The sequence below is a fragment of the Tinamus guttatus genome, unplaced genomic scaffold (assembly GCF_059628265.1).
Source record: "Tinamus guttatus ecotype Peru unplaced genomic scaffold, ASM5962826v1 Tinamus_guttatus_pri_ptg000530l, whole genome shotgun sequence".
Classification (NCBI taxonomy): Eukaryota; Metazoa; Chordata; class Aves; order Tinamiformes; family Tinamidae; genus Tinamus; species Tinamus guttatus.
In genome coordinates this window covers 2,996,408-3,009,780 of record NW_028289064.1, presented here as the reverse complement: position 1 = coordinate 3,009,780, position 13,373 = coordinate 2,996,408, and the positions used below count along the sequence as shown (strand labels likewise).

The 13,373-nt window shown below is 46.0% G+C and overlaps 1 protein-coding gene across 1 annotated transcript in view; it reads left to right on the top strand.

Moving 5' to 3' along the window:
* Positions 1 to 1,320: 1,320 nt before the first annotated feature.
* Positions 1,321 to 13,373, top strand: part of JCAD (junctional cadherin 5 associated) — a 64,100-nt gene continuing 52,047 nt past the window's right edge. Inside the window, exon 1 of the mRNA XM_088533989.1 lies at positions 1,321 to 1,458. The gene's annotated coding sequence lies outside the window, so the exon portion shown is untranslated. The remainder of the gene's footprint in view (positions 1,459 to 13,373) is intronic.

The window sequence follows — 13,373 nt, the reverse complement described above, 5'->3', positions numbered from 1 at the left end:
CGGCCACCACTGGTCCCTAAAGACCCTGGCCACATAAACCAGAAGGAGCCAGTGGCACTGGGTGACACACGGGCACAGTGGTGACCTGCGCCCCTTGCCGCCACCCCCAGTGCGGGGTGCTGGTCCCATGCCAGGCCCGTCATCCCGGACACACTCCGGCGGCACCGGGAGGGCTGAGCCGGCCGTGCCGCTCCTGTCGGCAGCCTGGCCAGGCAGGAGGTCCGCCCGCGGCTTTCAGATGGGTGATTATGTCTGTGGAGCGCTCGGGAATGCTCTGGCATGAAAAGCGTTATGTAAGGGTGAGATAATGTTATTTATAGACCCAGGTTTTATTCAACATGGAATTACACTTGTGCTCCCGGAGCCTCTGCTGTCAAACGCAAACTGGGATTCATCTTTGTTTCCTCTGGTTTTATGCAACCCGGTCATTCACTCAGTTCAGCCCAAAGTTTAAGTGTGTTTCATTTCCAAAACACACCTCTCAGAAAGGAAGTTATTAGCTCTGTTTTCTACACCATCACCTCTGAGGTGAACATGGGAGGTTAGCACAGGAGCCTGTGCTGCGTGTGACAGCAGCTGCAGCAGCAAAGTGTCACAAAAGAGGAAACAAATGCAGGTTTTGAGATAGATTTAAAACAAAGAAGCAAAAACGTGTTTCCTGGACACAATATTTTCCCTATGTTTAGCAATTCTCTGTCTCAGTCAGTGAGGGCTGCAGGGCCGGGACCTATGTCCATGCTGGAGAGAGCACTGCTTGGTGTGCTGATGTCTGTGTGCCCACAGAACTAAAGATGTAAAGACCTTCTAAAATGTTGCTTTTTACCTTGAAAACTTCATGTGTCCTTTTGAGATACTAGATTCAAAGCAATTGGATCTATAATTTTTATGAACCATGGAAAGTCAAATTGCTCTGATGTCCGACGAGTCCTATGCTAACAGGTGTCAGGAACACTGCTTTATGAGGTCCCATACCTTATATAGGTTACTCTGTGCACTTCATCTGCTGTCTCTCACTTGTCTTAGTATCTAGCATGAAATTCCACACATGCCTTTTATTTAAGAAAGAACACAAAAGTATGTTATCTTATTCCTCTGGAATTTTCCACAGTTATTTAGCATGTTAGTTTAAGCATAATTGTTAATGTGCTCTTGAAATGGATATCATAGCTGCACTTATTTACATCAGGCTTAAAGTAGTTCATTTCAGTTGAGGTAAACGTAAAGCATTAGATTGCAAACGTACCTAATCCATCTCTCCTCCCCCATGACTAGAAATCCTGTGGTTAAAATAACACAGCCTCTATTCAGAGCACAAACTTAGAGCTGATAGCTGGAGCAGGCTTGGGATTTAGAGAACTCTCGGCAGATGAGTCTGTTAAAGGGTTTTCTCTGCTTTTGTTTTGCATCCTACTTCTGATCCATGAGAAGAAGCCGGGATCTCTCCTGTACATGTAAAAGGTAAAGATTTTCTGCATTGTGTGTGCCTGCGTGTGAGTGAAAATGAGCGTGTAAATGTGACCGGGAAAGCGTCCTTGCTTATATAGCAAGAAGCATTTGGCAAATGGCTTCACAGTCTTTAACCGTTAATCTGGTTTTGTGGCTATTTCCACGTGGCGGTGAAATGATGAAATGATAATCTTGTTCAGAGAAGCTGGCAGCAGCGATGCGCTGTCACATGGGAGAGAGACTGAATATAGGAAATGTGGGAAATAGCAAAAATGGGTATTAATGTGACTGAGCCGGACTAATACAAACCTGGCCTCTTGCTGAGCAGCAGGTAGAGCCTGTCCCTCGCGAGCTGCGCGGGGGCCGGCGGGAGGGCTGATGCTGGCACCGCGCGGCTGGTGCAGTGAGGACGGGGCTGCCCTTCCAGAAATGTTTCGATGCACCGTGCCAGGCACTCAAGTGCTGCTATGCCATTAATGCTTTCCAAGTCACAGTGTACATAGGAAAACATCGTTTTTGTTGCATCCTGCTTGTTTTTGGAGTCTGGGAAACACCAGTACTGGCTGTATTAATGCCGGGCTGGCTTCACGGTACGGTGTTGGGTCCTGTTAGCTCTCCTGTCTCTGACATTCCCATTTCTCTGCGCTGTGATTCACAGGGAACCCTGAGTGCAAAATCAGCCTGATGGGATCATGGTTCTCTCGCCAGATAGCACCAAAACACCGTGTTCAGATTATCACTCAATTTAAAAACACCACACCTCTCAGTCCCTTCCTGTATGGGGGCACGGAGGTGTGCGTAGGCGAGTGCTCTGCCTCATCAAGCAGGCGCTGAGCAAGTGCTGCCGCAGGTGCTGCTGCCCTCGTGGCTCATCCCAGCAGGGGAGAGCCCAGGGAGAGCCCTCCCGGCTGCTCAGGGGTGTCCTCTACCCTGTTCCCCTTCCTCCTGCTCCCTCTTTCCTTCCTCAGGCCAGGCAGGAGGGTCTCCCACAGTGCTGGAGCATGCACGACCTTCCTGCAGTAACTGTCCCCTGTGCCCCCCATCTCAATGCAGTGCCACCCCGTAGCAAGGGACAGGAGCAGGGGGCCCTAATGTCTCATGTCACGCTGCTTGGGGCGGCTTGGCCGGCCAAGGTGGCACCGACAACGCGGCTTTGTCTTGAAGGAAGAAATGTGGCTTTGTCACCCGGGTGCTGGGTGGGGAGAGCTGGGCTACGGGGACACAAACGCGCAGCTTCTAACGGTGCTTGTGAACAACCAGCCATGGCAGAGAGGCGGCTCGGAGGAGAGAGAATCTGTGGGGAACAAAGAAATGTGATCAGGCAGCAACTATAAAATTTCAATATAGAGAGGCAAGCTGATGTCATTTTAACTTCCCAGAGCGGTGCCAAGAATTCTGAGTTCCATATCAAGATTCAGTGAAAATCCCCCACATACTCACAACTTGTTCATGTGGAAAAATGAACTTTTATGGAAAATATGCATGGGAACCTGCCAGAGGAGTGTGTTGCTTTATTTCTTTTATTAATTTTGAATACATTAGTTCAGAGAGCAATCCCATTTTAGCATCAGCTGCCTCTACTCCAGAAGCTCAAATGCAAATGCTGGAGACGAAGGAACTGTGTTTTTTGTCCAGCGTTGCTAGCTAGGATGAGCTGCTCAAGAAGAGCGAGCTGTTAGGAGCGTGAAAAGGCTTGGTGGGATCTCTGAACTCAACCTGGTGCCATATCCGAATGGTGATAAGATGTACCTGAATGACAATAGCATAGCATCAGCAGCTTTTATAACTTTGAACATATCAATGGTAGGATTGCGTGCAGCTCCTACTAGTACAGCTGCCTGTCCGTGTAATACTGCATTCACAGGCTTTGGCAGATTTGAGCTGCTTCGATCAAATTTTTCCAAGTTGATTGTCTGCCTCAGGCTGAATTCTCTTCTCGAAAATTTCAGCCAAATCTGTCCGGTCTTTTCCAAGAATGAGCACAGGGAAAAAGGCATTGTTGTCCAACTGGAAAAATAAAAGGGGAAGAAACAGGAGGGAGGAATCTGGTGATCCTTTATTTGGATAGTTCTTATCCCTCTGTGCTTTGGAGTAGAGATCTGAAATTTGGCAGAACTTGAGCTTTGTTTCAGGACTGTGATTTTTCTTTTTCACTTTGGAAAACTCCTCCAATTTACCTAGTGATAGGCTCTGAAGGGGGAAAAAAGAGCAACTGTACAGCTTATTAGAGATGTGCTGGGGCTGGGTTGTCAAAACCTCCCATGGCTTCTCCCTGGGTGAGAGAGCTCAGTCCATCAGCGGCAGCTCCCAGCACTGACCCAAATGCTCTTGTGCATCCAGACCGCGCAGCCGGGTTTCTTCTGCACCTCCCCGCAGCTCAGCAGGGCCCAGGCTGCTTGTGCACCACCTCCGTGGGCTGAGGACCTTCTCCAGCCTGAGGGACCAGGATGAAGCCGAGTGGTCAGGACGAAGGGGCTGGGCAGCAGCAAGGAAAGCAAGGACCTGCTCTCCAGCTGCAGGTTCCTGCTGATGCTGGGCTAAGAGAAAGGTCCTGGGCAAGGATCCCTGGCTACACTGGGATCTCACAGCTGAAGCATGGCTATCTCAGTCAGGTCCTGGGGCTGCGATGGGAATCAATGGTGCAAGTGGAGAGAGAGGAGCACGGGGAGCAGGGTAGGGACATGCTGCAGAGGGCAGGGAGGTGGATGGCAGAGTGTGAGCAGTTGGGATAGTCCCTACAGCCAGAGCCTGGAGAGTGTCTTTCCTGAAAGGTGCCTCAGAGAACTGACTTCAGTCTCCATTTGTCCCTCAGAGTCTTTTGGTCTTGGTTAAAGGGAGGTTTTCACCACTTCGCAGTCGGTAGTCATGTGTATTCTCCTTTTTGCACATGCTTCATAGGACTTTGATGCTGACTGAGCACTCCTGGGGCTGGAGCGGATCGAGTTGTGCCTTGACCATATGCAGTGCCACCTACAGCTAAACACTTGCAAAGCCAAAGCCCTCAGTATGCCTACATACAAATGTCTACCCTTTCCATCCCAGCTGGGATCTTGAAGCAGAGGTGGCCCAAGGTCCGGGACCCGTTAAGTCTGCAGGGATGAATATAGGGATAGGTCAGTGGCGGAGGGCAACATGAGTGGGCAATCAAGCCTGACCCCTGGCAACATGGGACCTGATGGGATCAAATTCGTTGCCTGAAGGCCTGGCTCTTCATTCGTTTCCATTTCATTCCAGTGGATAAAGCACCACCTCACACTTGACAGAGGTACCAGAGCCAAGAAATGCTTGAGTAGCACACAGATGCTACAAGAAGGTGTGCCACTGAAATCACTGTGAGGAAAATTAGTCATCTGTATTCAGAAGAGGACTTGAATAGCAAATAAAGCCTAGGACTACACTGAGCAATAAGGAGAAAATAAAATTCCATATAACATTTTATTCAGCAAAGGCAGTCCAACCTGTACCATGCGATAAAGCTGAAACTTCTGGCAAAATGTGGTGTGATCATCTTATTAACAAGCATATCATAATGCATAGCACAAGGGAGGCCTAATTTTGGCATCTCCTACCTCATGCATTTTGCAGTCCTAACAGTATTCTTATAACCTATTTTTTGTATATATGTGCAGCATTTGAAGACAGATGGTAAAATGTCAGGGTTTCCATTTTACCACTTGACGTGATTTCCACATTCAGAGGTAGGCAGGTACAGTGTTCATGTTTCGGTCCCTGCCGCAGTTGGAATTGGGGTGGTTTCTCCCACTTCCCCTTCTGCTGTCTGTGTGCTATCGAACAACCTGTACAGGTGATCCTCTCACAAAGGCATGCTGTGAAGTTTCATCATCTCCGCTCAGAGATGTCCTACTCACAGGCTGTGCTAGATGTTGCAGTGGGTGCTGGTGGGCAGCTGTGGGTGGCGGATGCTTATGGGCAGCTCCCCAAAGTGTCTGGGAAGCATGGAGGAAAACATGGAAGCACTTGTCTGGACAAACCTTGCTCTAGACTTTGACCTGTGTAAGGGCTCATGGATGGAGTGGAGACTCACAGCCAGAAGACCAGAGATACCCTTTGAAAAACTGTCACACACATACACAAAACAAACAGCTCCAGGAAACTGTGCTGTTATGATTTTGATGTGGTGATTAGGGGTGGGGACTAGCGTCACTAATGAAGCAAGCAGGTAGTTGTGGCGAGAAGCCTGAACTGTGTAAGCGCTCTTGCGTAGCTCTGAATGTGTTGCAGCCTCCTGAACTGGTCGCTCGCTTTCTGGTCCAGCCTGCTCCATTCATTGCACAAGGACTAATGAAATAGCTGAGTTACCTCAAAGGTCCTAAAGCAAAAATGGGTCTTGTTTGTGACCTACTTGAGACTTGGACCCAGCTTTTCCCCAGCTCTGTTTCCAGCTACTTGCTTTATCCCATCATGTTCTTCCCGTGATTTCTGTTGAATTAAACCGGTATGTGTAACATGACTAGCTCAGTGATTACTACAATGCTGTGCCTTGGGATTTGGCCTTTGCTGGAGATTAAAGTACATGAAATTAATTCTGTGGTTCCTAATGAACAAAATAGGGCTTTTGTGTAATTCTTCCTTCCCATTTATTCCCATGGAGTCATGAATTATGAAATACTTTTTCTTGCAAATTAGCGCTTTTTTTCCAAACGATACTCTTTGACCTATTCTGCAGACCCCTGCCTCTGCAGATTGTATGAGTCAAGTCTTCTGTGCTGAGCCATGCCAGACAAGCAGATGGAGACTTAAAAGTGGTTCTATAGCAACTTTGAGGTCCCCAGATTCTGTGGCTGCAGAGAATCGGGTCACTTCCAACCCTGACCAAGGGTTTCTACCACTCCTGTGGTGGTGTCCCAGTTTTGAATTTGCACATTTGGTCCATCTTCAGAGCCACTAGCTCACAGTCAAGTCTTATGAAGCCAGGTATTTGCCAAGGGCAGCGTGCTGGGAAACATCCCGGTGATCTGTGATGTGGGCAGAAGGAGCTGTGAGCTAGATCTGACTCCTGAACCGCAGATGAGACAAATGTGATGTACTGTGTTCCTGGGACTGCTGTAATTTATTCAGGTTCTTTGTGTCTCCTGGGGACATCTACAAGCTGCCAAAGGCTACTTGAAGGCGAAGACACCTTCTGTATGCCCGGTCCTCCAGTGTTCCCCTGGACTGTAGTATTGCCCACAGAATGGGCAATACTGTGCACACAGAATGGGCAATTTTGTCTGTTACCAAGACATAGTCATAGCTGGGTACTCTGGTAGCAACCATCACAATAACCCAGATAGTATTCTCCTGTATAAATCACATCCTACTTTGTTAAAGGCTCTGTCACATCTTCAGACGTAATCATGAAATCCATGTAATCTGGGTTTGTGACCTTTAAAGAATTCTCTGGTCTCAGGGGCACTTCAGAAAAGTGATTTATTTTGTGTCCCATTGCCTTTTGACTTAAATTCTGGAAAGTAGATCTGAAAAAATCTTTTCTGATATAGAATAAAGCTTTACTTTTTCAAAATAAGATTAGCAGGGGGTGAGGAAGATGAGCCTTTCAGCATTTTGCACTGGGAAGCAGGTTCCCTGGAGTAAATTCAGGTTTTTTGCTCTAAGACAAATGACATGGGTTCCTGTAAGTCCAGTTCTGTCAATCCACTTACAAGATCCTTGAGAATCCCGTACTCCAAATCTTCTAGATATGAGCCTATAACATAAATAGGTTCCTGATAACCTCAAACTCAAATAGTTTTTTTTTTTTTTTTTTTTTTTTTAGCTATATACAATGTTCTAGCATGTGTTCACTTTTATTTAGCATTCTGGTCCCTTAGCAATAAATCGCTTCACTTTTTTTTTGTTTTGTTATTTGTTTGTTTTTATTATTATTATTATTATTTTCTGCTTCTGTAGTTTGGATATTTATGCCCTTGGCTTTTTCTATCTGCAGGGCAGACAGTACCTCCTTTCACTAAGCCTCTATCAGGGTATTGCTGAGCCCTGGCTGTGCTGAGCTACACCACACAAGGTGACTCCAGTTCTGCAGCTGGCAGAGTGTAATAACCTCTCATCTGTGTTTCCACCCCAACCAAACCAATCAGCATTTCAAAGTGCACATGTCATGGTTTGCAGCCCTCTAGTATCTGGGTTGCAGCTGTTTTTCTGTCGAACACCTGGCAGCTTCCATGGTGGTCACCCCAGTGTCCTACAGCCCAGGTGGCCACCCCAGCGTCAGCCAAACCACTGTTACCTTCCAAGGCTGGGCGAAGGCTGCTCTGGTAGAGCATGGAGGTACTGAACTCTCCCTTTTCCTCCATTGCCATGAGCAATTTCATCAGACAAAACGCTGGAAGGAGTTTGCAGAATGGCTTTCTTGCATAGAGCATTCAGAGTTTTCCCTGCTGTGCCTGCAGGCGTTTTTATCCCTGCTGCACTTTGACACCACGTGGAAACACTGCTGTCAATAATGTACGCTGAAGAAGCAGGGTGAAATGAAATTGCTTTTTCCTCCTGCACCTCCTTCTTTCTGCATAGCCACTTGATTTTGGCATTTTGCACATATGTAATCAAACATTGCTGCTTTCCACATGCTATAACTCTGTGTTTAAATTGAGAAGAATCTCCTTTAAATATTTATTTAAACATTGACATCCCTTGAGCTCTTTATAAATTGCTGTAGAAGATTGCCATTTACAAAAGGCCTTTTTTTTTTTAATAATAATAATATATTTGAATTGCATTTCCACCTAATAGCCCCACTGTGGGCCAGCATCTCCTTGGGCTGCGGTTGCAGCTCGCTTAACTCAGAAAGCCAGTTCCTGATCCATGGGGCCTGCAGACCTAATCCTCAAATCACGCCAAACAGCTTCAAGAAACACAGCTCAGATTTTAGTAGGCATGTTGGTTCTGTCCCAGGAACTGAGTAGCATAATAACTTCCAGGGGGTCTTTTGGATGCAGGGATGTTGTACTGATAGCATTTTCTTCCTACAATTAAACATACGACAATTCTAAGAGGTGAGAGTGAACACACTGATATCTAGTTCCATTTGTTCTTTATAATTAAAACTACATTTGGATTTAAAATGCAAGTAGTCTGTGCTAGCTATCAGAGGCATCTGTCCCTTGCTGGAGCATTGTGGGCAGAGGATGCCCAAGGAGCATGTCCACCCCTGCGCGGGGGCTCCTGGAGGCACGTTCAATTTTAACAAACTAGGAACATCTATGCAGTTCGTAACTGAGATTATGCTGCAGCCAGGATGAGGAATAGGAAGTGGAAAGAAGACAGCTTCTTCATTTGTGATCATGGGATGTCCTTATATTTTTGGGTGCCTACCTAGAGCTTCCACAGTATTTCCAGATTTTCCACTTCTACTTGAGGATTGAGTTCTGCAGAGTCTTTTGTGTTATTTTCTCTCTCTTTCTTTTCTTTCTTTCTCTCTTTCTTTCTTGTCTAACTTCCTAGCTACAAAAAGGACCCTTTATTATTATTTAAATTATAATCTCTGTACATGTAAATTTTTGCATTTTCTGAGCAAATGACCCTTGAAATATATTTACATAAAAATAAATATAAAGCATGTTTATACATTTCCTTTTCATTCCCCAAATCTAAGAATGACTCATCATTCACAATAAGATTTTGAGTAAGTAAAGTAGAGGGTCCAAAATCTTCACTAAGTAGGCTATTTGTTTGTATTTATTTTTAACTAAAAGTCGACTTACCAAAATATTCAGTTATGTTCATGTAATCTGTCACTGTTTGCCTGAAACAATCAGTGGGGAAGAACTTGCTGGCTGGATTTTAACCTTTTAAAAGTTAAAAATATATTCAATGATGTTCTGCAATTCTAATTTTGTATTCTTCCAGCATCTTGATGAAACAGATTTTAGCAAAATCTCCTTTGTCAACATGAGCTTTGGGTAGGAACTGGATTACTCACTAGCAAAGGCAAATGAAAAAAAAAGAAAGAATTCTGATGTTCCATCAGCTGTAACTGAACTTCATCCTCCTGTCCCAGGCTCTGTTTGAGTTTAATCACTATTGCTAAACAAGGCAAGGTACCAGAGCTCCCCTGAATATTTTTATTTTTGTCCTTGTGTGGTCCTGGTTCTTCATCATCAATTACATCAAGGCCCCTTTCCACAGAGACCGAGACAGCGGTGCCATCAGCCTATGGTCCCTCAGGTCCCCGCAGACCTCCACTTGCCTTGCTAAGAAGTGCAATGCTTCTCTGCTTCTCTGGAGGGTCCCCTGTGAGAGAAAGAGACAAGCTGTGTTTTGATCAAGATCCTCCTTGCTCTGAGCGCAAGCTTCAACAGCCCAAATCCATTTTTGAGAATGAATGTTACTAGTGGAGCCGGGGTTAACATTTAATCTTTGCTGGTGGTTGAGTATGACCATGGAAACAGAATGGACTTCAGGGTGGAATTAAGTATCACTTTACTCCTGAGGTGAATGCAATACGTGGAAAGTCCATGTCTCAGACATCCTTTTCCTTTTTTTCAGCCTCAGCTTGAAAGACCTCCTTATACTTTTCCTTCCATCATACAATGCCATTTTCAGCCACATGGATGTAGGGTTATATTTTAATAATTTCAAGTGTCAAATCAATACTTCCTTACTTTGCTCCATTAAGAGGATGCACATTTTTCTCTGAGTGGATATGCGGAGCCTTTATCCAGTCACTCTTCACACCCAGTCAGCCACCTCTTATCAGTGTCAGGGTCAACTCCTTCCTTTTAATTTCCTACTGTTCTTTATTCATAGCATCTGGCATAGACCTGTGACTGTGAATGTGTCCGAAAAAAATGTATTTCTAGAATAAAGCTTTTAAATCCTGCTTTTAATTTCTTTCTTTCCTGGACAATCTGAGCATGTGCAGCATGAAAGGGCTCTTCCTTCCTTCCAAGCTTTTGCTCTCCCAGGGCATAACACTGCTCCTGCATTGCTGCACCAGATACAAGATCTCCATTTCATGGGAACTTCTGAAGTTTACACCTTAACCTGGACGTTACAGTTCTCTGCAATAGGTCTGGCTGCCCAGCCAAGCTACGTGCTCCCATGAACAGTTCCTATGGACTCATGCTATTCAAGCAGAGGGCAGGATAGAAACCAGCAGGAGCTGAGAACTCCTCCTCCTCCAGAGAAGAGGCTGTTATCATTTTGATGCATAAGCGTTGGATGCTGAAACACCCCAGGGGTGGTTTGCATGGCAGAGAAATGCTTTCCATGTTGGGGTCTCATGCACAAGAGGCAGGGCCTGGCCGGGCAGCGGGCACAGGGCTGTGTTGGCTCAGAGAGCACCGCTGGTGGCAGCACCTCGGCAGGGCTGCACCAAGGAGGGATGGAGCGGAGGGCATGGGGGCTGCCAGCAGGCAAGGGCCCTCTGCAACACTACCCATCAAACATCCTCTTTGGATACTAGAAACTGCTCTTCGAATGGCCTCAGCACTGTATTTGCTCTCTCTAAAACCTGGGAACAGTCATTTGCCTCAAAGAAGCATTGGTTTAATTCGTCTGTGTTTGTACGGCTTTATGAGCGCTGAAAGCAGCGTGAGTCCTAATGATTAACTGTTGTTATTTGTGGGGTATAATGCTGCACAGCCGTGGAGCCAAACTTTCCAAGCTGAAACCCAGTATATACAATCAGTCCTGCTGCTCTCCAAACAGCACCCAGCATCAATCATGGCACTGTAAATTGTTTACACAAAATTGCAGACACCATAACTTATTTAATAACTCTCTCGTCAGTCAGATAAGTAAATATTTCGAAAGACTCTGAAAACCATGGCAAGCTCCAACTGCCCAGATCAGCTCCAAATGGATCAAAGTGAACATGGGGCCAGATTTGCCTTGCCTTTGATGTCTGTGCTCCGAATTCAGTCAAGAAGGGATGTGAAAATAAAGATCCTGGGGAAGGCTAATGCAACTTTGAAAAGTCTCAACTTTATGTAAAACTAACAGGAGAAAAAAAACCATGGAAAGTGTTTGCAAACAGAATAATGTCCCCAAGGGTGTAAATCTGTATTTCTAGGAGTCAGAGCCTCCCTCTCCATGTCCCCCTCACTTCTAGATGGTGTCAGCCAAACCTCTGCTGCGGAAGGGGTGGACAGTGCATATCTAATGTACATAGAGACCACAGTGTGTGGTCTTCACATTTGTTTGGAGCAGAAGCACAGTGCTTATGCCTTTATCCTGTACATAAGGAAAAACTTTTTTACTCGAATAAATTGCCCAGAGAAGTTGTAGCGTCTCCATTCTTGGAGATACTCCAAAGCCACCCGGACACAGTCCTGGGCACTGTGCTCTAGGTCGCCCTGCTCGAGCAGGGGGTCACACTAGATGGTCTCCAGAGGTGACTCTGAACCTCTGCCGTTCAGCCCCTTGGTGATGCCCAGTTCCTCGGCTGTGTAGGGGGTAAGTCACTGTGCTTTGGAAACCACACCGTTTCACAACTAAATGCCTCTCAACCATTCAATGTTCTGTTTGGTTGAGGATGTCTTTATGAGACCTTTCCTTCCAATCATTTCCAACAATTATTCAGGATCTTTTTCCTTTAGAGTTCGCCGAATTGTACCAGTGCACCTCCTTATACAGAAGGGATCATGTTACAAGCAGGAATGCATAGTTAAAACGGCCCAGGCCTTTGCAAGAGGAATTTGTTTTGGAAGCAGGCGAGTTAGAGGAGAGGAAATGGGCAGTGCACCAAGAGCCTCCGCAGGATCATTCCACTCTTTCAGCGAGACCTCGTCTGGATAATCCGCAGGCTGGGGCTGAGGCTGCCTCCATGGACGGCAGGGACACACATCCCATTGTCACCATTAGCTGTTATACACTATGGCATTTGGTCCTAAATTAGTTGTTTAAAACCTCATTAGAAAAATCCACCCTGGCACTGAGCTCGCTAATGTGAGAGCTTGCGTGATGGAAATGTTTGCATGGGCACAGCTGTCAGTCTGCTGCTGCTGCCGTGTTGCTGGTAAAAGTCCCTAGCAAGGGCTGTCCACAGCACACAGCCGCAGTGAAGGCCACCACAAAGTTCATTACGAGCTTAAAACATACTAATTTGCAGGTTGCCCCATGCTGAGTTGCTGGCTCAGCTGGGAATTTGGCATTTTTTTCATTTGGAACCTGACCGGGACCTAGTTTCATCCAGTTCTTTTAATAAAATTTTTTGTCTTTGGCTTTTGAGCTACTTTGATACCTCTTGATTACACTGATATGTATGGAAGGTTTCCTTAAAAATATATGATTTCATGTACTGCATGTATTATTTATTTAGCGTCAGCAGCATGTGTGAGGCTGCCCATGTTTACACAAGAAGGCAGGGTTTTCATCCCAGGGCTAAATCAAACCCTGCCAAGACAGCACGGTGCAGACATAAATAAAACATGGGTCACAGAGACAAACTGCCAGCGGTTCCGGTCGCCTTCGCTCCCTGCTCGTGCTTGGGCTCCGTCACGCTTACCCACACTCCTCTCTCAGGGTATTTAGCATAAACTGATGATTGACAGAGAAAAACATGAAACAAGGAGTAATTCCTTACTGTGATAGCACAAGTAGGGACACACAGTGGGGAAATGGGAGAAGGGTCCACAAGGAGCATTCGCACGTGGGAGAACAGGTCACTGTTGGGTGCCTGCTGCAGAGGCACAGAATGCAGGCAGCGTTGGACTCATGCTGTATGTGCACAGAGGTTTCACCTTTTGCAGTCAGTGTTTTTAAGTTCCTAGGCTTGAGTGATAGGAAAGTGCAGGGCATAAACTGAAAAAGTTTTAGAGGATCTGTCAGAAATAAAGCTGCCATTTTAAAGGAGCTGGAAATAGTCCAGCTGGGGGGGCAGATGCAGTTCTAGTCTCCAGCTGTGTATCCCAATCCACATTAATTTGCACATACCTGCACTGCACTGCATATGTGACCATCTGTGA